Consider the following 20,106-nt stretch of genomic DNA (forward strand, 5'->3'; position numbering starts at 1 on the left):
AGTTAACCTACGTAGTCCAAGTGCCCGCTAGGTAACCTACATAGTCCAAGTGCCCACTAGGTAACCTAAATAATCCAAATGCCCGCTAGGGAAACTACATAGATCAAGTGCCCGCTAGTTAACCTAGATAGTCCAAGTGCCCGCTAGTAAACCTAGATAGTCAAAGGGCCCGCTAGTTTACCTAGATAGTCCAAGTGCCCGCTAGTTAACCTAAATCGTCCAAGTGTCCGCTAGGTAACCTACATAATCCAAGTGCCGGCTAGGTAACCTAGATAGTCCAAGTGCCTGATGAATAACCTACATAGTCCAAGTGTCCGTTCGTTAACCTAGATAGTCCAAGTGCCCATTGGGTAACCTGCATAGTCCAAGTGCCCGCTTGGTAACCTGGATAGTCCAAGTGCCCGCTAGTTAACCTACCTAGTCCAAGTGCCTTCTAGGGAACCTACATAGTCCACGTGACTGCTAGGGAACCTACATAGTCCAAGTGCCCGTTAGGGAACCTACATAGTCCAAGTGCTCGCTAGGCAACCTACATAGTCCAATTGCCCGTTAGTTAACCTAGATTGTCCAAGTACCCGCTAGGTAACCTAGATAGTCCAACAGCACGGTAGGTAACCTACATACTCAAAGTACCCGCTAGGTAACGTAGATAATTCAAGTGCCAGCTAGGTAACCTAGATAGTCCAAGTGCCCGCTAGGTAACCTACAAAGTCTAAGTGCCCGCTAAGGAATCTATATAGTCCAAATGCCCGCTAGGGAGCCTACATAATCCAAATGCCCGCTAGGTAACCTAGATAGTCCAAGTGCCCTCTAGTTAACGCACATAGTCCAAGAGCCCGCTAGGGAACTTACATAGTCCAAGTGCCTGTTAGTTAACCTAGATAGTCCAACAGCCCGCTAGGTAACCTACATATTCCAAGAACCCGCTAGGCTACGTAGATAGTTCAAATGCCAGCTAGGTAACCTAGATAGTCCAACTGCCCGCTAGGTAACCTACAAAATCTAAGTGCCCGCTAGGTTATCTATATAGTCCAAATGCCGCTAGGCAACCTACATAGTCCAAGTGCCCGCTAGGTTACCTAGATAGACCAAGTGCCCTCTAGTTAACCTAGATCGTCCAAGTGCCCGCTAGTTAACCTACATAGCCCAAGGGCCCGTTAGTTAACCTACATAGTTCAAGGTCCGCTAGTTAACCTAGATAGTCCAAGTGCTCGCTAGTTAACCTACATAGTACAAGGGTCCGCTAGTTGACCTAGATAGTCCAAGTGCCCGCAAGATAACCTAGATAGGTCAAGTGCCCGCTAGGTAACCAAAGTAGTCCAAATGTCCGATAGGTATCCTACATAGTCCAAGTGCCCGCTGGGTAACCTACATAGTCCAAGTGCCCGTTCGTTAACCTAGATACTCCAAGTGCCCGCTAGGTAACCTAGACTGTCCAAGTGCCCGCTAGGTTACCTACATAGTCCAAGTGCCCGTTCGTTAACCTAGATAGTCCAAGTGCCCGCTAGGAAACCTACATAGTCCAAGGGCCCACTAGGTAACAAAAATAGTCAAAGTGCCCGTTAGGTAACCTAGATAGTCCAAGTGCCCGCTAGGTAACTTACATTGTCCAAGTTCCCGCTAGGTAACCTAGATAGTCCAAGTGCCCTTTACCTAACCTAGATAGTCCAAGTGCCCATTACCTAACCTAGATAGTCCAAGTGCCCACTAAGCAACCTACATAGTACAAGGGCCCCCTAGTTGACCTAGATAGTCCAAGTGCCCGCTAGTTAACCTAGATAGTCCAAGTGCCCGCTAGGTAACCAAAGTAGTCCAAGTGCCCGCTAGGTAACCTACAAAGTTTAAGTGCCCGCTAAGGAATCTATATAGTCCAAATGCCCGCTAGGGAGCCTACATAATCCAAATGCCCGCTAGGTAACCTAGATAGTCCAAGGGCCCGCTAGATAACCTACATAGTCCTAGTGCCCCCTAGTTAACCTACATTCTCCAAGTGCCCGATAAGGAACCTACATAGTCCAAGTGCCCGCTAGGTAAACTACATAGTCCAAATGCCCTCTAGTTAACGCACATAGTCCAAGTGCCCGTTAGGGAACTTACATAATCCAAGTGCCTGCTAGGAAACCTATATAGTCCAAGGGCCCGCTAGGTAACATAGATAGTCAAAGTGCCCTTTAGGTAACCTAGATAATCCAACAGCCCGCTAGGTAACCTACATACTCCAAGAACCCGCTAGGCTACGTAGATATTTCAAATGCCAGCTAGGTAACCTAGATAGTCCAAGTGCCCGCTAGGTAACCTACAAAGTCTAAGTGCCCGCTAGGTTATCTATATAGTCAAAATGCCCGCCTGGGAACCTACATAGTCCAAGTGCCCGCTAGGTAACCTAGATAGTCCAAGTGCCCTCTAGTTAACCTAGATCGTCCAAGTGCCCGCTAGTTAACCTACATAGTCCAAGGGCCAGGTAGTTAACCCACATAGTCCAAGGTCCGCTAGTTAACCTAGATAGTCCAAGTGCCCGCTAGGAAACCTACATAGTCTAAGGGCCCACTAGGTAACCTAGACTGTCCAAGTGCCCGCTAGGTTACCTACATAGTCCTAGTGCCCCCTAGTTAACCTACATTCTCCAAGTGCCCGTTAGGTAACCTAGATAGTCCAAGTGCCCGCTAGCTAACTTACATTGTCCAAGTGCCCGCTAGGTAACCTAGACTGCCCAAGTGCCCGCTAGGTTACCTACATAGTCCAAGGGCCCACTAGGTAACATAGATAGTCAAAGTGCCCGTTAGGTAACCTAGATAGTCCAAGTGCCCGCTAGGTAACTTACATTGTCCAAGTTCCCGCTAGGTAACCTAGATAGTCCAAGTGCCCTTTACCTAACCTAGATAGTCCAAGTGCCCATTACCTAACCTAGATAGTCCAAGTGCCCACTAAGCAACCTACATAGTACAAGGGCCCCCTAGTTGACCTAGATAGTCCAAGTGCCCGCTAGTTAACCTAGATAGTCCAAGTGCCCGCTAGGTAACCAAAGTAGTCCAAGTGCCCGCTAGGTAACCTACAAAGTCTAAGTGCCCGCTAAGGAATCTATATAGTCCAAATGCCCGCTAGGGAGCCTACATAATCCAAATGCCCGCTAGGTAACCTAGATAGTCCAAGGGCCCGCTAGATAACCTACATAGTCCTAGTGCCCCCTAGTTAACTTACATTCTCCAAGTGCCCGATAAGGAACCTACATAGTCCAAGTGCCCGCTAGGTAAACTACATAGTCCAAATGCCCTCTAGTTAACGCACATAGTCCAAGTGCCCGTTAGGGAACTTACATAATCCAAGTGCCCGCTAGGAAACCTATATAGTCCAAGGGCACGCTAGGTAACATAGATAGTCAAAGTGCCCTTTAGGTAACCTAGATAATCCAACAGCTCGCTAGGTAACCTACATACTCCAAGAACCCACTAGGCTACGTAGATATTTCAAGTGCCAGCTAGGTAACCTAGATAGTCCAAGTGCCCGCTAGGTAACCTACAAAGTCTAAGTGCCCGCTAGGTTATCTATATAGTCAAAATGCCCGCCTGGGAACCTACATAGTCCAAGTGCCCGCTAGGTAACCTAGATAGTCCAAGTGCCCTCTAGTTAACCTAGATCGTCCAAGTGCCCGCTAGTTAACCTACATAGTCCAAGGGCCAGGTAGTTAACCCACATAGTCCAAGGTCCGCTAGTTAACCTAGATAGTCCAAGTGCCCGCTAGGAAACCTACATAGTCTAAGGGCCCACTAGGTAACCTAGACTGTCCAAGTGCCCGCTAGGTTACCTACATAGTCCTAGTGCCCCCTAGTTAACCTACATTCTCCAAGTGCCCGTTAGGTAACCTAGATAGTCCAAGTGCCCGCTAGCTAACTTACATTGTCCAAGTGCCCGCTAGGTAACCTAGACTGTCCAAGTGCCCGCTAGGTTACCTACATAGTCCAAGTGCCCGTTCGTTAACCTAGATAGTCCAAGTGCCCGCTAGGAAACCTACATAGTCCAAGGGCCCACTAGGTAACATAGATAGTCAAAGTGCCCGTTAGGTAACCTAGATAGTCCAAGTGCCCGCTAGGTAACTTACATTGTCCAAGTTCCCGCTAGGTAACCTAGATAGTCCAAGTGCCCTTTACCTAACCTAGATAGTCCAAGTGCCCATTACCTAACCTAGATAGTCCAAGTGCCCACTAAGCAACCTACATAGTACAAGGGCCCCCTAGTTGACCTAGATAGTCCAAGTGCCCGCTAGTTAACCTAGATAGTCCAAGTGCCCGCTAGGTAACCAAAGTAGTCCAAGTGCCCGCTAGGTAACCTACAAAGTTTAAGTGCCCGCTAAGGAATCTATATAGTCCAAATGCCCGCTAGGGAGCCTACATAATCCAAATGCCCGCTAGGTAACCTAGATAGTCCAAGTGCCCTCTAGTTAACCTAGATCGTCCAAGTGCCCGCTAGTTAACCTACATAGTCCAAGGGCCAGGTAGTTAACCCACATAGTCCAAGGTCCGCTAGTTAACCTAGATAGTCCAAGTGCCCGCTAGGAAACCTACATAGTCTAAGGGCCCACTAGGTAACCTAGACTGTCCAAGTGCCCGCTAGGTTACCTACATAGTCCTAGTGCCCCCTAGTTAACCTACATTCTCCAAGTGCCCGTTAGGTAACCTAGATAGTCCAAGTGCCCGCTAGCTAACTTACATTGTCCAAGTGCCCGCTAGGTAACCTAGACTGTCCAAGTGCCCGCTAGGTTACCTACATAGTCCAAGTGCCCGTTCGTTAACCTAGATAGTCCAAGTGCCCGCTAGGAAACCTACATAGTCCAAGGGCCCACTAGGTAACATAGATAGTCAAAGTGCCCGTTAGGTAACCTAGATAGTCCAAGTGCCCGCTAGGTAACTTACATTGTCCAAGTTCCCGCTAGGTAACCTAGATAGTCCAAGTGCCCTTTACCTAACCTAGATAGTCCAAGTGCCCATTACCTAACCTAGATAGTCCAAGTGCCCACTAAGCAACCTACATAGTACAAGGGCCCCCTAGTTGACCTAGATAGTCCAAGTGCCCGCTAGTTAACCTAGATAGTCCAAGTGCCCGCTAGGTAACCAAAGTAGTCCAAGTGCCCGCTAGGTAACCTACAAAGTTTAAGTGCCCGCTAAGGAATCTATATAGTCCAAATGCCCGCTAGGGAGCCTACATAATCCAAATGCCCGCTAGGTAACCTAGATAGTCCAAGGGCCCGCTAGATAACCTACATAGTCCTAGTGCCCCCTAGTTAACCTACATTCTCCAAGTGCCCGATAAGGAACCTACATAGTCCAAGTGCCCGCTAGGTAAACTACATAGTCCAAATGCCCTCTAGTTAACGCACATAGTCCAAGTGCCCGTTAGGGAACTTACATAATCCAAGTGCCTGCTAGGAAACCTATATAGTCCAAGGGCCCGCTAGGTAACATAGATAGTCAAAGTGCCCTTTAGGTAACCTAGATAATCCAACAGCCCGCTAGGTAACCTACATACTCCAAGAACCCGCTAGGCTACGTAGATATTTCAAATGCCAGCTAGGTAACCTAGATAGTCCAAGTGCCCGCTAGGTAACCTACAAAGTCTAAGTGCCCGCTAGGTTATCTATATAGTCAAAATGCCCGCCTGGGAACCTACATAGTCCAAGTGCCCGCTAGGTAACCTAGATAGTCCAAGTGCCCTCTAGTTAACCTAGATCGTCCAAGTGCCCGCTAGTTAACCTACATAGTCCAAGGGCCAGGTAGTTAACCCACATAGTCCAAGGTCCGCTAGTTAACCTAGATAGTCCAAGTGCCCGCTAGGAAACCTACATAGTCTAAGGGCCCACTAGGTAACCTAGACTGTCCAAGTGCCCGCTAGGTTACCTACATAGTCCTAGTGCCCCCTAGTTAACCTACATTCTCCAAGTGCCCGTTAGGTAACCTAGATAGTCCAAGTGCCCGCTAGCTAACTTACATTGTCCAAGTGCCCGCTAGGTAACCTAGACTGTCCAAGTGCCCGCTAGGTTACCTACATAGTCCAAGGGCCCACTAGGTAACATAGATAGTCAAAGTGCCCGTTAGGTAACCTAGATAGTCCAAGTGCCCGCTAGGTAACTTACATTGTCCAAGTTCCCGCTAGGTAACCTAGATAGTCCAAGTGCCCTTTACCTAACCTAGATAGTCCAAGTGCCCATTACCTAACCTAGATAGTCCAAGTGCCCACTAAGCAACCTACATAGTACAAGGGCCCCCTAGTTGACCTAGATAGTCCAAGTGCCCGCTAGTTAACCTAGATAGTCCAAGTGCCCGCTAGGTAACCAAAGTAGTCCAAGTGCCCGCTAGGTAACCTACAAAGTCTAAGTGCCCGCTAAGGAATCTATATAGTCCAAATGCCCGCTAGGGAGCCTACATAATCCAAATGCCCGCTAGGTAACCTAGATAGTCCAAGGGCCCGCTAGATAACCTACATAGTCCTAGTGCCCCCTAGTTAACTTACATTCTCCAAGTGCCCGATAAGGAACCTACATAGTCCAAGTGCCCGCTAGGTAAACTACATAGTCCAAATGCCCTCTAGTTAACGCACATAGTCCAAGTGCCCGTTAGGGAACTTACATAATCCAAGTGCCCGCTAGGAAACCTATATAGTCCAAGGGCACGCTAGGTAACATAGATAGTCAAAGTGCCCTTTAGGTAACCTAGATAATCCAACAGCTCGCTAGGTAACCTACATACTCCAAGAACCCACTAGGCTACGTAGATATTTCAAGTGCCAGCTAGGTAACCTAGATAGTCCAAGTGCCCGCTAGGTAACCTACAAAGTCTAAGTGCCCGCTAGGTTATCTATATAGTCAAAATGCCCGCCTGGGAACCTACATAGTCCAAGTGCCCGCTAGGTAACCTAGATAGTCCAAGTGCCCTCTAGTTAACCTAGATCGTCCAAGTGCCCGCTAGTTAACCTACATAGTCCAAGGGCCAGGTAGTTAACCCACATAGTCCAAGGTCCGCTAGTTAACCTAGATAGTCCAAGTGCCCGCTAGGAAACCTACATAGTCTAAGGGCCCACTAGGTAACCTAGACTGTCCAAGTGCCCGCTAGGTTACCTACATAGTCCTAGTGCCCCCTAGTTAACCTACATTCTCCAAGTGCCCGTTAGGTAACCTAGATAGTCCAAGTGCCCGCTAGCTAACTTACATTGTCCAAGTGCCCGCTAGGTAACCTAGACTGTCCAAGTGCCCGCTAGGTTACCTACATAGTCCAAGTGCCCGTTCGTTAACCTAGATAGTCCAAGTGCCCGCTAGGAAACCTACATAGTCCAAGGGCCCACAAGGTAACCTAGATAGTCCAAGTGCCCGCTAGGTAACCTAGAGTCCAAGTGCTCGCTATTTAACCTACATTGTCCAAGTGCCCGTTCGTTAACTAAATAGTCCAAGTGCCCGCTAGGAAACCTACATAGTCCAAGGGCCCACAAGGTAACCTAGATATTCCAAGTGCCCGCTAGGTAACCTAGAGTCCATGTGCTCGCTATTTAACCTACACAGTCCAAGTGCCCGCTGTGTAATCTAGATAGTCAAAGGGCCCGTTAGGTAACTTAGATAGTCCAAGTGCCCGCTAGGTAACTAACATTGTCCAAGTTCCCGCTAGGTAACCTAGATAGTCCAAGTGCCCGTTACCTAACATAGATAGTCCAAGTGCCCGCTTGGTAACCTAGATAGTGCAAGTGCCCGCTAGTTAACCTAGATAATTCAAGTACCCGCTAGGTAAACTAGATCGTCCAAGGGCCCCCTAGTGGGCCGACATAATTCAAGTGCCCGTTCGTTAACCTAGATAATCCAAGTGCTCGCTAGGTAACCTAGACAGTCCAAGTTCCCGCTAGTTAATCTACATAGTCCAAGTGCCCGATAGAGAACCTACATAATCCAAGTGCCCGCTAGGCAACCTACATAGTCCAAGTGCCCGTTAGTTAACCTAGATAGTCCAAGTGCCCGCTAGGTAACCTACAAAGTCTAAGTGCCTGCTAGGTTATCTACATAGTCCAAATGCCCGCTAGGGAACCTACATAGTCCAAGTGCCCGCTAGTTAACCTAGATCGTCCAAGTGCCTGCTAGTTAACATACATAGTCCAAGGGCCCGCTAGTTAACCTACATAGTCCAAGGTCCACTAGTTAACCTAGATTGTCCAAGTGCTTGCTAGTTAACATACATAGTACCAGGGCCCGCTAGTTGACCTAGATAGTCCAAGTGCCCGCTAGGAAACCTACATAGTCCAAGGGCCCACAAGGTAACCAAGATATTCCAAGTGCCCGCTAGGTAACCTAGAGTCCAAGTGCTCGCTATTTAACCTACACAGTCCAAGTGCCCGCTGTGTAATCTAGATAGTCAAAGGGCCCGTTAGGTAACGTAGATAGTCCAAGTGCCCGCTAGGTAACTAACATTGTCCAAGTTCCCGCTAGGTAACCTAGATAGTCCAAGTGCCCGTTACCTAACATAGATAGTCCAAGTGCCCGCTAGGTAACCTAGATAGTGCAAGTGCCCGCTAGTTAACCTAGATAATTCAAGTACCCGCTAGGTAACCTAGATCGTCCAAGGGCCCCCTAGTGGGCCGACATAATCCAAGTGTCCGTTCGGTAACCTAGATAGTCCAAGGGCCCGCTAGGCAACCTACATAGTCCAAGTGCCCGTTCGTTAACCTAGATAATCCAAGTGCTCGCTAGGTAACCTAGACAGTCCAAGTTCCCGCTAGTTAATCTACATAGTCCAAGTGCCCGATAGAGAACCTACATAATCCAAGTGCCCGCTAGGCAACCTACATAGTCCAAGTGCCCGTTAGTTAACCTAGATAGTCCAAGTGCCCGCTAGGTAACCTACAAAGTCTAAGTGCCTGCTAGGTTATCTACATAGTCCAAATGCCCGCTAGGGAACCTACATAGTCCAAGTGCCCGCTAGTTAACCTAGATCGTCCAAGTGCCTGCTAGTTAACATACATAGTCCAAGGGCCCGCTAGTTAACCTACATAGTCCAAGGTCCACTAGTTAACCTAGATTGTCCAAGTGCTCGCTAGTTAACTTACATAGTACCAGGGCCCGCTAGTTGACCTAGATAGTCCAAGTTCCCGCTAGTTAACCTAGATAGTCCAAGTGCCCGCTAGGAAAGCTACATAGTCCAAGGGCCTGCTAGGTAACCTAGATAGTCCAAGTGCCCGCTAGGTAACCTAGAATCCAATTGCTCGCTAGTTAACCTACATAGTCCAAGTGCCCGCTATGTAACCTAGTTAGTCAAAGTCCCCGCTAGGTAACCTAGACAGTCCAAGTGGCCGCTATGTTACCTGCATATTCCAAGTGCCCGTTCGTTAACCTAGATAGTTCAAGTGCCCGCTAGGAAACCTACATAGTCCAAGGGCCTGCTAGGTAACCTAGATAGTCCAAGTGCCCGCTAGGTAACCTAGAATCCAAGTGCTCGCTAGTTAACCTACATAGTCCAAGTGCCCGTTATGTAACCTAGTTAGTCAAAGTCCCCGCTAGGTAACCTAGAGAGTCCAAGTGGCCGCTATGTTACCTGCATATTCCACGTGCCCGTTCGTTAACCTAGATAGTCCAAGGGCCCGCTAGGTAACATAGATAGTCCAAGTGCTCGCTAGGTAACCTAGAGTCCAAGTGCTCGCTAGTTAACCTACATAGTCCAAGTGCCCCCTATGTAACCTAGATAGCCAAAGTGCCCGTTAGGTAACCTAGATAGTCCAAGTGCCCGCTAGGTAACTTACATTGTCCAAGTTCCCGCTAGGTAACCTAGATAGTCCAAGTGCCCGTTCGTTAACCTAGATAGTCCAAGTGCCTGCTAGGTAACCTAAACTGTCCAAGTACCCGCAAGGTTACCTACATAGTCCAAGGGCCCACAAGTTAACCTAGATAGTCCAAGTGCCCGCTAGGTAACCTACAAACTCTAAGTGCCCGCTAAGAAATCTATATAGTCCAAATGCCCGCTATGGAGCCTACATAATCCAAATGCCCGCTAGGTAACCTACATAGTCCTAGTGCCCCCTAGTTAACCTACATTCTCCAAGTGCCCGATAAGGAACCTACATAGTCCAAGTGCCCGCTAGGTAACCTATATAGTCCAAATGCCCTCTAGTTAACCCACATAGTGCAAGTGCCCGCTAGGGAACTTACATAGTCCAAGGGCCCGCTAGGGAACCTACATAGTCCATGTGCCCGTTAGTTAACCTAGATAGTCCAAGTGCCCGCTAGGTAACCTAGATAGTCCAACAGCCCCCTACGTAACCTACATACTCCAAGAACCCGCTAGGCAACGTAGATAGTTCAAGTGCCAGCTAGGTAACCTAGATAGTCCAAGTGCCCGCTAGGTAACCTACAAAGTCTAAGTGCCCGCTAGGTTATCTATATAGTCCAAATGCCCGCCAGGGAACCTACATAGTCCAAGTGCCCACAAGGTAACCTAGATAGTCCAAGTGCCCTCTAGTTAACCTAGATCGTCCAAGTGCCCGCTAGTTAACCTACATAGTCCAAGGGCCCGCAAGTTAACCCACATAGTCCAAGGTCCGCTAGTTAACCTAGATAGTCCAAGTGCCCACTAGGTAACCAAAGTAGTCCAAATGTCCGATGGGGATCCTACATAGTCCAAGTGCCCGCTAGGTAACCTATATAGTCCAAGGTCCGCTAGTTAACCTAGATAGTCCAAGTGCCCACTAGGTAACCAAAGTAGTCCAAATGTCCGATGGGGATCCTACATAGTCCAAGTGCCCGCTAGGTAACCTATATAGTCCAAGTGCCCGTTCGTTAACCTAGATAGTCCAAGTGCCTGCTATGTAACCTAAACTGTCCAAGTGCCCGCAAGGTTACCTACATAGTCCAAGGGCCCACAAGTTAACCTAGATAGTCCAAGTGTCCTCTAGTTAACCTACATAGACCAAGTGCCCGCTAGTTATCCTATATACAAAGTGCCCGCTACATAACCTAGATAGTCCAAGGGCACGCTAGTTAACCTACATAATACAAGTGCCCGCTAAGCAACCTTGATAGTCCAAGTGCCCGCTAAGGAACCTACATATTCCAAGTGCACGCTAATTATCCTAGATAGTCCAATTGCCCGCTAGTTAACCTAGATAGTCCAAGTGCCTGCTAGGTAACCTACATAGTGCAAGTGTCCGCTAGTTAACCTACATATTCCAAGTGCCCTCTAGTTAACATAGATAATCCAAGTGCCCGCTAGGGAACGTACATAGTCCAAGTGCCCACTAGGTAACCGAGATAGTGCAAGTGCCCGCTAGTTAACCTAGATAGTTCAATTACCCGCTAGGTAACCTAGATCGTCCAAGGGCCCCCTAGTTAGCCTACATAGTCCAACTGCCCGCTTGGTAACCTAAATAGTCCAAGTGCCCGTTCGGTAACTAGATAGTCCAAGTGCACTTTAGGGAACCTAGATAGTCCAAGGGCCCGCTAGTAAACCTACATAGTGCAAGTGTCCGCTAGTTAACCTACATATTCCAAGTGCCCGCTAGTTAACCTACATAATCTAAGTGCCCGTTAGCTAACCTAGATAGTCCAAGGGCCCGCTAGTTGACCTACATAGTCCAAGTGCCAGCTATGTAACCCAGATAGTACAAGTGCCTGCTAGGGAACCTAGATAGTCCAAGTGCCTGTTAGCTAACCTAGATAGTCCAAGTGGCGGCTAGGTAACCTACATAGTCCAAGTGCCCGTTCGTTAACTTAGATAATCCAAGTGCCCGCTAGGTAACCTAGACAGTCCAAGTGCCCGCTAGTTAACCTACATAGTACAAGTGCCTGCTAGGTAACCTACATAGTGCAAATGTCCGCTAGTTAACCTACATATTCCAAGTGCCCGCTAGTTAACCTAGATAGTCCAAGTGCCCGCTAAGGAACGTACATAGTCCATATGCCCGCTAGGTAATTTAGATAGTGCAAGTGCCCGCTAGTTAACCTAGATAGTTCTAGTACCCGCTAGGTAACCTAGATCATCCAAGGGCCCCCTAGTTTGCCTACATAGTCCTAGTGCCCGCGAGGTAACCTAGATAGTCCAATTGCCCTTTAGGGAACCTAGATAGTCCAAGGGCCCGCTAGTTATCCTTCATAGTCCAGGGGCCCGCTAGTTAACCTACATAGAGCAAGTGTCCGCTAGTTATCCTATATATTCCAAGTGCCCCCTAGTTAACCTACATAATCTAAGTTCCCGTTAGCTAACCTAGGTAGTCCAAGGGCCCGTTACTTGACCTACATAGTCCAAGTGCCACCTAGGTAACCTAGATAGTACAAGTGCCCCCTAGCTAACCTAAATAGCCCAAGTGGCGGCTAGGTAACCTACATAGTCCAAGTGCCCATTTGTTAACCTAGATAATCCAAGTGCCCGCTAGGTAACGTAGACAGTTCAAGTGCCCGCTAGTTAACCTACATAATCCAAGTGCCCGATAGGGAACCTACATAATCCAAGTGCCCGCTAGGGAACCTATATAGTCCAAGTGCCCGCTAGGCAACCTACATAGTCCAAGTGCCCATTAGTTAACCTAGATAGTCAAAGTGCCTGCTAGGTAACCTAGATAGTCCAAGAGCCCGCTAGGTAACCTACATAGTCCAAGTTCCCGCTTGGTACCCTAAATAGTCCAAATGCCCGCTAGGGAAACTACATAGTCCAAGTGCACGCTAGTTAACCTAGATAGTCCAAGTGCCTGCTAGTAAACCTACATAATCCATGGGCCCGCCTGTTAACCTACATAGTGCAAGGGCCCGCTAGTTAACCTAGATCGTGCAAGTGTCCGCTAGTTAACCTACATATTCCAAGTGCCTGCTAGTTAACCTAGATAGTCCAAGTGCATGCTAGGGATCCTTCATAATCCAACTGCCTGCTAGGTAACCTAGATAGTAAAAGTGCCCGCTAGTTAACCTAGATAGTCCTCCTGCCCGTTAGTTAACCTAGACAGTCCAAGTGCCCACTAGGGGACGTACATAGTCCAAGTTCCCGCTAGGTAACCTAGATAATCCAAGTGCGCGCTAGGGTATGTACATAGTCCAAGTGCCTGCTAGGAAACCTAGATAGTCCAAGAGCCCGCTAGTTAACCTACATAGTCCAAGGGCCCGCTAGTTAACCTACATAGTCCAAGGTCTGCTAGTTAACCTAGATAGTCAAAGTGCCCGCTAGGTAACCTGGACAGTCTATGTGCTCGTTAGGTAACCTAGATAGTCCAAGTGCCCGCTAGGTAACCTAAATAGTGAAAGTGCCCGTTAGGTAACCTAGATAGTCCAAGTGCCTGCTAGGTAACCTACATTGTCCAAGTTCCCGCTAGGTAACCTAGATAGTCCAAGTGCCCGTTACCTAACCTAGATAGTCCAAGTGCCCGCTAGGCAACATACATAGTCCAAGTGCCCGTTCGTTAACCTAGAAGTCCAAGTGCCCGCTATGTAACCTAGACAGTCCAAGTGCCCGTTCGTTAACCTAGATAGTCCAAGTGCCCGCTAGGGAACCTATATAGTCCAAGTGCTATCTAGGTAACCTAGATAGTCCAAGGGCCCGCTACTTAACCTACATAGTCCAAGGGCTCGCTTGTTAACTTTGATAGTCCAAGTGCCAGTTAGTTAACCTAGATCATCCAAGTGCCCGCTAGTTAACCTAGATCGTCCATATGTCCTCTAGTTAACCTACATATTCCAAGTCCCCGCTAGGTAACCTATATAGTGCAAGTGTCTGCTAGGTAACCTACATAGTCCAAGTGCCAACTAGTTAACCAGGATCATCAAAATACCCTGTAGTTAACTTACATAGTCCAAAGGTCTGCTAGTTAACCTGCATAGACCAAGGGCCCGCTAGTTTACCTAGATAGTCCAAGTGCCTGCTAGGTAACCTACATTGTCCAAGTTCCCGCTAGGTAACCTAGATAATCCAAGTGCGCGCTAGGGTATGTACATAGTCCAAGTGCCTGCTAGGAAACCTAGATAGTCCAAGAGCCCGCTAGTTAACCTACATAGTCCAAGGGCCCGCTAGTTAACCTACATAGTCCAAGGTCTGCTAGTTAACCTAGATAGTCAAAGTGCCCGCTAGGTAACCTGGACAGTCTATGTGCCCGTTAGGTAACCTAGATAGTCCAAGTGCCCGCTAGGTAACCTAAATAGTGAAAGTGCCCGTTAGGTAACCTAGATAGTCCAAGTGCCTGCTAGGTAACCTACATTGTCCAAGTTCCTGCTAGGTAACCTAGATAGTCCAAGTGCCCGTTACCTAACCTAGATAGTCCAAGTGCCCGCTAGGCAACATACATAGTCCAAGTGCCCGTTCGTTAACCTAGAAGTCCAAGTGCCCGCTATGTAACCTAGACAGTCCAAGTGCCCGTTCGTTAACCTAGATAGTCCAAGTGCCCGCTAGGGAACCTATATAGTCCAAGTGCTATCTAGGTAACCTAGATAGTCCAAGGGCCCGCTACTTAACCTACATAGTCCAAGGGCTCGCTTGTTAACTTTGATAGTCCAAGTGCCAGTTAGTTAACCTAGATCATCCAAGTGCCCGCTAGTTAACCTAGATCGTCCATATGTCCTCTAGTTAACCTACATATTCCAAGTCCCCGCTAGGTAACCTATATAGTGCAAGTGTCTGCTAGGTAACCTACATAGTCCAAGTGCCCACTAGTTAACCAGGATCATCAAAATACCCTGTAGTTAACTTACATAGTCCAAAGGTCTGCTAGTTAACCTGCATAGACCAAGGTCCCGCTAGTTTACCTAGATAGTCCAAGTGTCTGCTAGGTAACCTACATAGTCCAAATGCCCGCTAGTTAACCAGGATCATCAAAGTACCCTCTAGTTAACTTACATAATCCAAAGGTCTGCTAGTTAACCTACATAGTCCAATTTCCCGCTAGTTAACCTAGACAGTCCAAGTGCCCGCTATGTAAACAAAGTAGTCCAAATGTCCGATAGGGATCTTACATAATCCAAGTGCCCGCTAGGTAACCAAGATAGTCCAAGTGCCCGTTCGTTAACCTACATAGTCCAAGTGCCCGCTAGGTAACGGAGATAGCCCAAGTGCCCGCTAGGTAACCTACATAGTACAAGTGTCCGCTAGTTAACCTACGTAGTCCAAGGGACCCCTAGTTAACCTAGATAGTCCAAGTACCCGTGAGTTAACCTAGATCATCCAATTGTCCGCTAGTTAACCTACATAGTCCAAGTGCCCTTTAGGGAAGCTAGATAGTCCAAGTGCCCGCTAGGGAACCTATATAGTCCAATTGTCCGCTCTGGAACATACATAGTCCAAGTGCCTGTTAGTTAACCTAGATAATCCAAGTGCCCGCTAGTTAACCTACATAGTCCAAGTACCCGCTAGGTAACCTACATAATCCAAGTGCCCACTAGGTAACTTATATAGTCCAAATGCCCGCTAGGGAACCTACATAGTCCAAGTGCCCGCTAGTTAACCTAGATAGTCCAAGTGGCCGCTAGTGAACGTACATAGTCCAAGTGCCCGCTAGGTAACCTAGATAGTCAAAGTGCCGGCTAGTTCACCTACATAGTCCATGGGCCCACTAGTTAACCTAGATAATCCAAGTGCCCGCTAGGTAACCTAGATAGTCCAGTGCCCGATAGGGAACCAACATAGTCCAAGTGCCCGCTAAGGGACGTTCATAGTACAAGTGCCTGCTAGGGAACCTTCATAGTCCAAGTGACCGTTAGGGAACCTAGATAGTCCAAGTGCACGCTAGGGAACCTGCATCATCCAAGTGCCCGCTAGTTAACCTAGATAGTCCAAATGCCCGCTAGTTAACCTAGATCATCCAAGTGCCCGTTACGTAACCTAGATAGTCCAAGTGCCCGCTAGGTTACCTACATAGTCCAAGTTCCCGCTAGGTAACCTAGATAGTCCAACTGCCCGTTACCTAACCTAGATCGTCCAAGTGCCCGCTAGGCAACCTACATAGTCCAAGTGCCCGTTCGTTAACCTAGAAGTCCATGTGCCCGCTAAGTAACCTAGACAGTCCATGTGCCCGCTAGGTTACCTGCATAGTCCATGTGCCCGTTAGGTAACCTAGAGAGTCCAAGTGTCCGCTAGGTAACCTACATAGTCTAAGTGCCCGCTAGGTAACCCAGATAGTCCATGTTCCTCTTAGCTTCCCTAGATAGTCCAAGTGCCCACTAGGTAACCTACATAGTCCAAGGGCCCGATTGTTAACCTAGTTCGTCCAAGTGTCCGCTAGTCAACCTACATAGTCCAACTGCCCGCTAGGTAACCAAGATAGTCAAAGTGGCCGCTAGGTAACCTACATAGTCCAAGTTCCCACTAGGTAACCTAGATAGTCCAAGTGTCCGTTAACTAACCTAGATAGTCCAAGTGCACGCTAGGTAACCTACATAGTCCTAGTGCCCGCTAGTTAACCAACATTGTTCAAGTGCCGGATACGGAACCCTCATAGTCCAAGTGCCCGTTAGGTAACCGACATAGTCCAAATGCCCGCTAGTAACCTACATAGTCCAAGTGCCTGATAGGGAACCTACATAATCCAAGTGCCCGCTAGGGAACTTACATAGTCCAAGTGCCCGTTAGTTAACCTAGATAGTCCAAGTGCCCGCTAGTTAAGCTAGATAGTCCAAGTACCCGCTAGGTAACGTAGATAGTTCAAGTGCACGCTAGGTAACCTAGATAGTCCACGTGCCCGCTAGTTAACCTACAAAGTACAAGTGTCCGCTAGGTAATCTATATAGTACAAATGCCCGCTAGGGCACCTACATAATCCAAATACCCACTAATTAACCTACATAGTTCAAGTGCCCGTTAGCTAACCTAGATCGTCTAAGGGCCCACTAGTTAACCTACATAGTTCAAGTGCCCGCTAGCTAACCTAGATAATCCAAGTGCCCGCTAGTTAAGCGATATCATCCAAGTGCCAGCTAGGTAACCTAGATAGTCCAAGTGCCCGCTACTTAACCTACATAGTCTAAGTGCCCGCTAGGTAACCTAGATAGTCCAAGTGCCCGCTAGGTAACCTACATAGTCCAAGGGCCCGCTCGTTAACCTAGTTCGTCCAAGTGTCCGCTAGTTAACCTAGATAGTCCAAGTGCCCGCTAGTTAACCTACATAGTCCAAGTGCCCGCTAGGTAACCTACAGAGTCCTAGCGCCCACTAATTAACCTACATTGTCCAAGTGCCCGATAGGGAACCTACATATTCCAAGTGCGCACTAGGTAATCTACATAGTCCAAATGCCCGCCAGGGAACCTATGTAGTCCAAATGCCCGTTAGGTATCCTAGATAATCAAAATGCCCGCTAGGGTACCCACATAGTCCAAGTGCCCACTAGGGAACCTACATCGTCAAAGTGCCCACTAGGGAACCTGCATCGTCCAAGTGCCCGCTAGTTAACCTAGATAGTCCAAGTTCCTGTTAGCTAACCTACATAGTCCAAGTGCCCGTTCGTTAACCTAGATAGTCCAAGTGCCCGTTAGCTAATATAGATAGTCCATGTGCCCGCAAGGTAACCTACATAGTCCAAGTGCCCGCTAGGTAACCTAGATATTCCAAGTTCCTGTTAACTAACCTAGATAGTCCAAGTGCCCGCTAGGTAACCTACATAGTACAAGTGCCCGATAGTTAACCTAGATAGTCCCATGGCCCGTTAGGTAACCTAGATAGTCCAATTGCCTGTTAGGTAACCTAGATAGTCCAATTGCCCGCTAGGTAACCTAGACAGTCCAAGTTCCCGCTAGGTTACCTACATAGTCCAAGTGACCGCTAGTACCTGATAGTCCAAGTGCCTGCTAGTTAACCTACATAGTCCAAGGGCCAGCTAGGTAACCTAGATTGTCCAAGTGCCCGCTAGTAAACCTAGGTCTTCCAAGTGTCCGCTAGTTAATCTAAATAGTCCAAGTGCCCTCTAGGTAACTTAGATAGTCCAAGTACCCTTAGGTAACCTAGATAGTCCAAGGGCCCGCTAGTTAACCTACATAGTCCAAGTGCCCGCTAGGGAACATACATAGTCCATGTGCCCGCTAGTTAACATAGGTAGTCCAAGTGCCCGCTAGGAAACATACATAGTCCAAGAGCCTGCTAGGTAACCTAAATTGTCCAAGTGCCTGCTAGTTAACCTACATAGTCCAAGTGCCCGCTAGGTAAACTACATAGTCCTAGCCCCCGCTGGTTAACCTACATTGTCCAAGTGCCCGCTAGGGTACCCACATAGTCCAAGTGCTCGTTAGGTAACCTAGATAGTCCAAATGCCCGCTAGGGTACCCACATAGTCCAAGTGCCCCTAGGTAACCTACATAGTCCAATTGCCCGTTTGCTAACCTAGATCGTCAAAGGCCCCTAGTTAACCTAGATAGTCATTGGGCCCGTTAGTTAACCTAGATAGTCAAAGTGCCCGCTTGTTAACCTACATAGTCCAAGGGCCAGCTAGGTAACCTACATAGTCCTAGTGCCCGCTAGTTAACCTACATTGTCCAAGTTCCTGATAGGGAACCTACATAGTCCTAGCGCCCGCTAGTTAACCTACATTGTCCAAGTGCCCGCTAGGGTACCCACATAGTCCAAGTGCCCGTTAGGTAACCTAGATAGTCCAAATGCCCGCTAGGGAACCCACATAGTCGAGGTGCCCGCTAGGGAACTTACATAGTCAAAGGGCCTGCTAGGGAACATACATAGTCCAAGTGCCCGCTAGGGAACCTACATAGTCCTAGTGCCTGCTAGGGAACCTACATAGTCCAAGTGCCCTTTAGGGAACCTATATAGTCCAAGTGCTCGCTAGGGAACTTAGATAGTCCAAGTGCCCGATAGGTAACCTAGATAGTCCAGGTGCCCACTAGGTAACATACAAGTCCAAGTGCCCGCCAGGTAATCTATATAGTCCAAATGCCCACTAGGGCACCTACATAATCCAAGTGCACGCTAATTAACCTACATAGTCCAAGTGCCCGTTAGCTAACCTAGATAGTCCAAGGGCCAACTAGTTAAGCTACATGGTTCAAGTGCCTGCTAGGTAACCTAGCTAATCCAAGTGCCCGCTAGTTAACCTATATAGTCCAAGTGCCCGCTAGTTAACCTAGATGGTCCAAGTGCCCGCTAGTTAACCTACATAGTCCAAGTGCCCTCTAGTTAACCTACATAGTCCACGTGCCCTCTAGTTAACCTACATAGTCCAAGTGCCTGTAAGCTAACCTAGATAGTCCAAGGGCCCGCTAGTTGACCTACATAGTCCAAGTGCCCGCTAGGTAACCTAGATAGTCCAAGTGCCGCTAGGTAACCTAGATAGTACTATTGCCCGTTAGGTAACCTAGATAGTCCAAGTGCCCACTAGGGGACGTACATAGTCCAAGTGCCCTCTTGGTAACCTAGATAGTCCAAGTGCCCGCTAGGATGTTTACATAGTCCAAGTGTCCCCTAGGTAACCTAGATAGTCTAAGTGCCCGCTAGTTAACCTACATAGTCCAAGGGCCTGCTAGTTAACCTACATAGTCCAAGTGCCCGATAGGGAACCAACATACTCCAAGTGCCTGCTAAGGGATGTACATAGTCCAAGTGTCCGCTAGGGAACCTACATAGTCCAAGGGCCCGCTAGTTAACGTACATAGTCCAAGAACCCGCTAGTTAACCTAGATTTTCTAAGTGCCCGCTAGTTAACCTACATAGTCCAAGGGCCCCCTAGCTAACCTAGATAGTCCAAGTGCCCGCTAGTTAACCAATATTTTCCAAGTTCCCGTTAGGTAACCTAGATAGTCCAAGTGCCCGCTAGGTAACCTACATAATCCAAGTGCCCGCTAGGTATCCTAGATAATCCAATTGCCCGTTAGCTAACCTAGAGAGTCCAAGTGCCCGCTAGGCAACCTACATAATCCAAGTGCCCGTTCATTAACATAGAAGTCCAAGTGCCCGTTAGCTAACCTAGATAGACCAAGTGCCCGCTAGGTAGCCTAGATAGTCCAAGTTCCTGTTAGCTAACCTAGATAGTCCAAGTGCCCGCAAGGTAACCTAGATAGTCCAAGTGTCCGCAAGGTAACCTACATATTCCAAGTGCCCGCAAGGTAACCTACATAGTCCAAGTGCCGGCTAGGTAACCTAGATATTCCAAGTTCCAGTTAACTAACCTAGATAGTCTAAGTCC

This window comes from Tenrec ecaudatus, chromosome 4 (assembly GCF_050624435.1).
Source record: "Tenrec ecaudatus isolate mTenEca1 chromosome 4, mTenEca1.hap1, whole genome shotgun sequence".
In the NCBI taxonomy this organism is placed as follows: domain Eukaryota; kingdom Metazoa; phylum Chordata; class Mammalia; order Afrosoricida; family Tenrecidae; genus Tenrec; species Tenrec ecaudatus.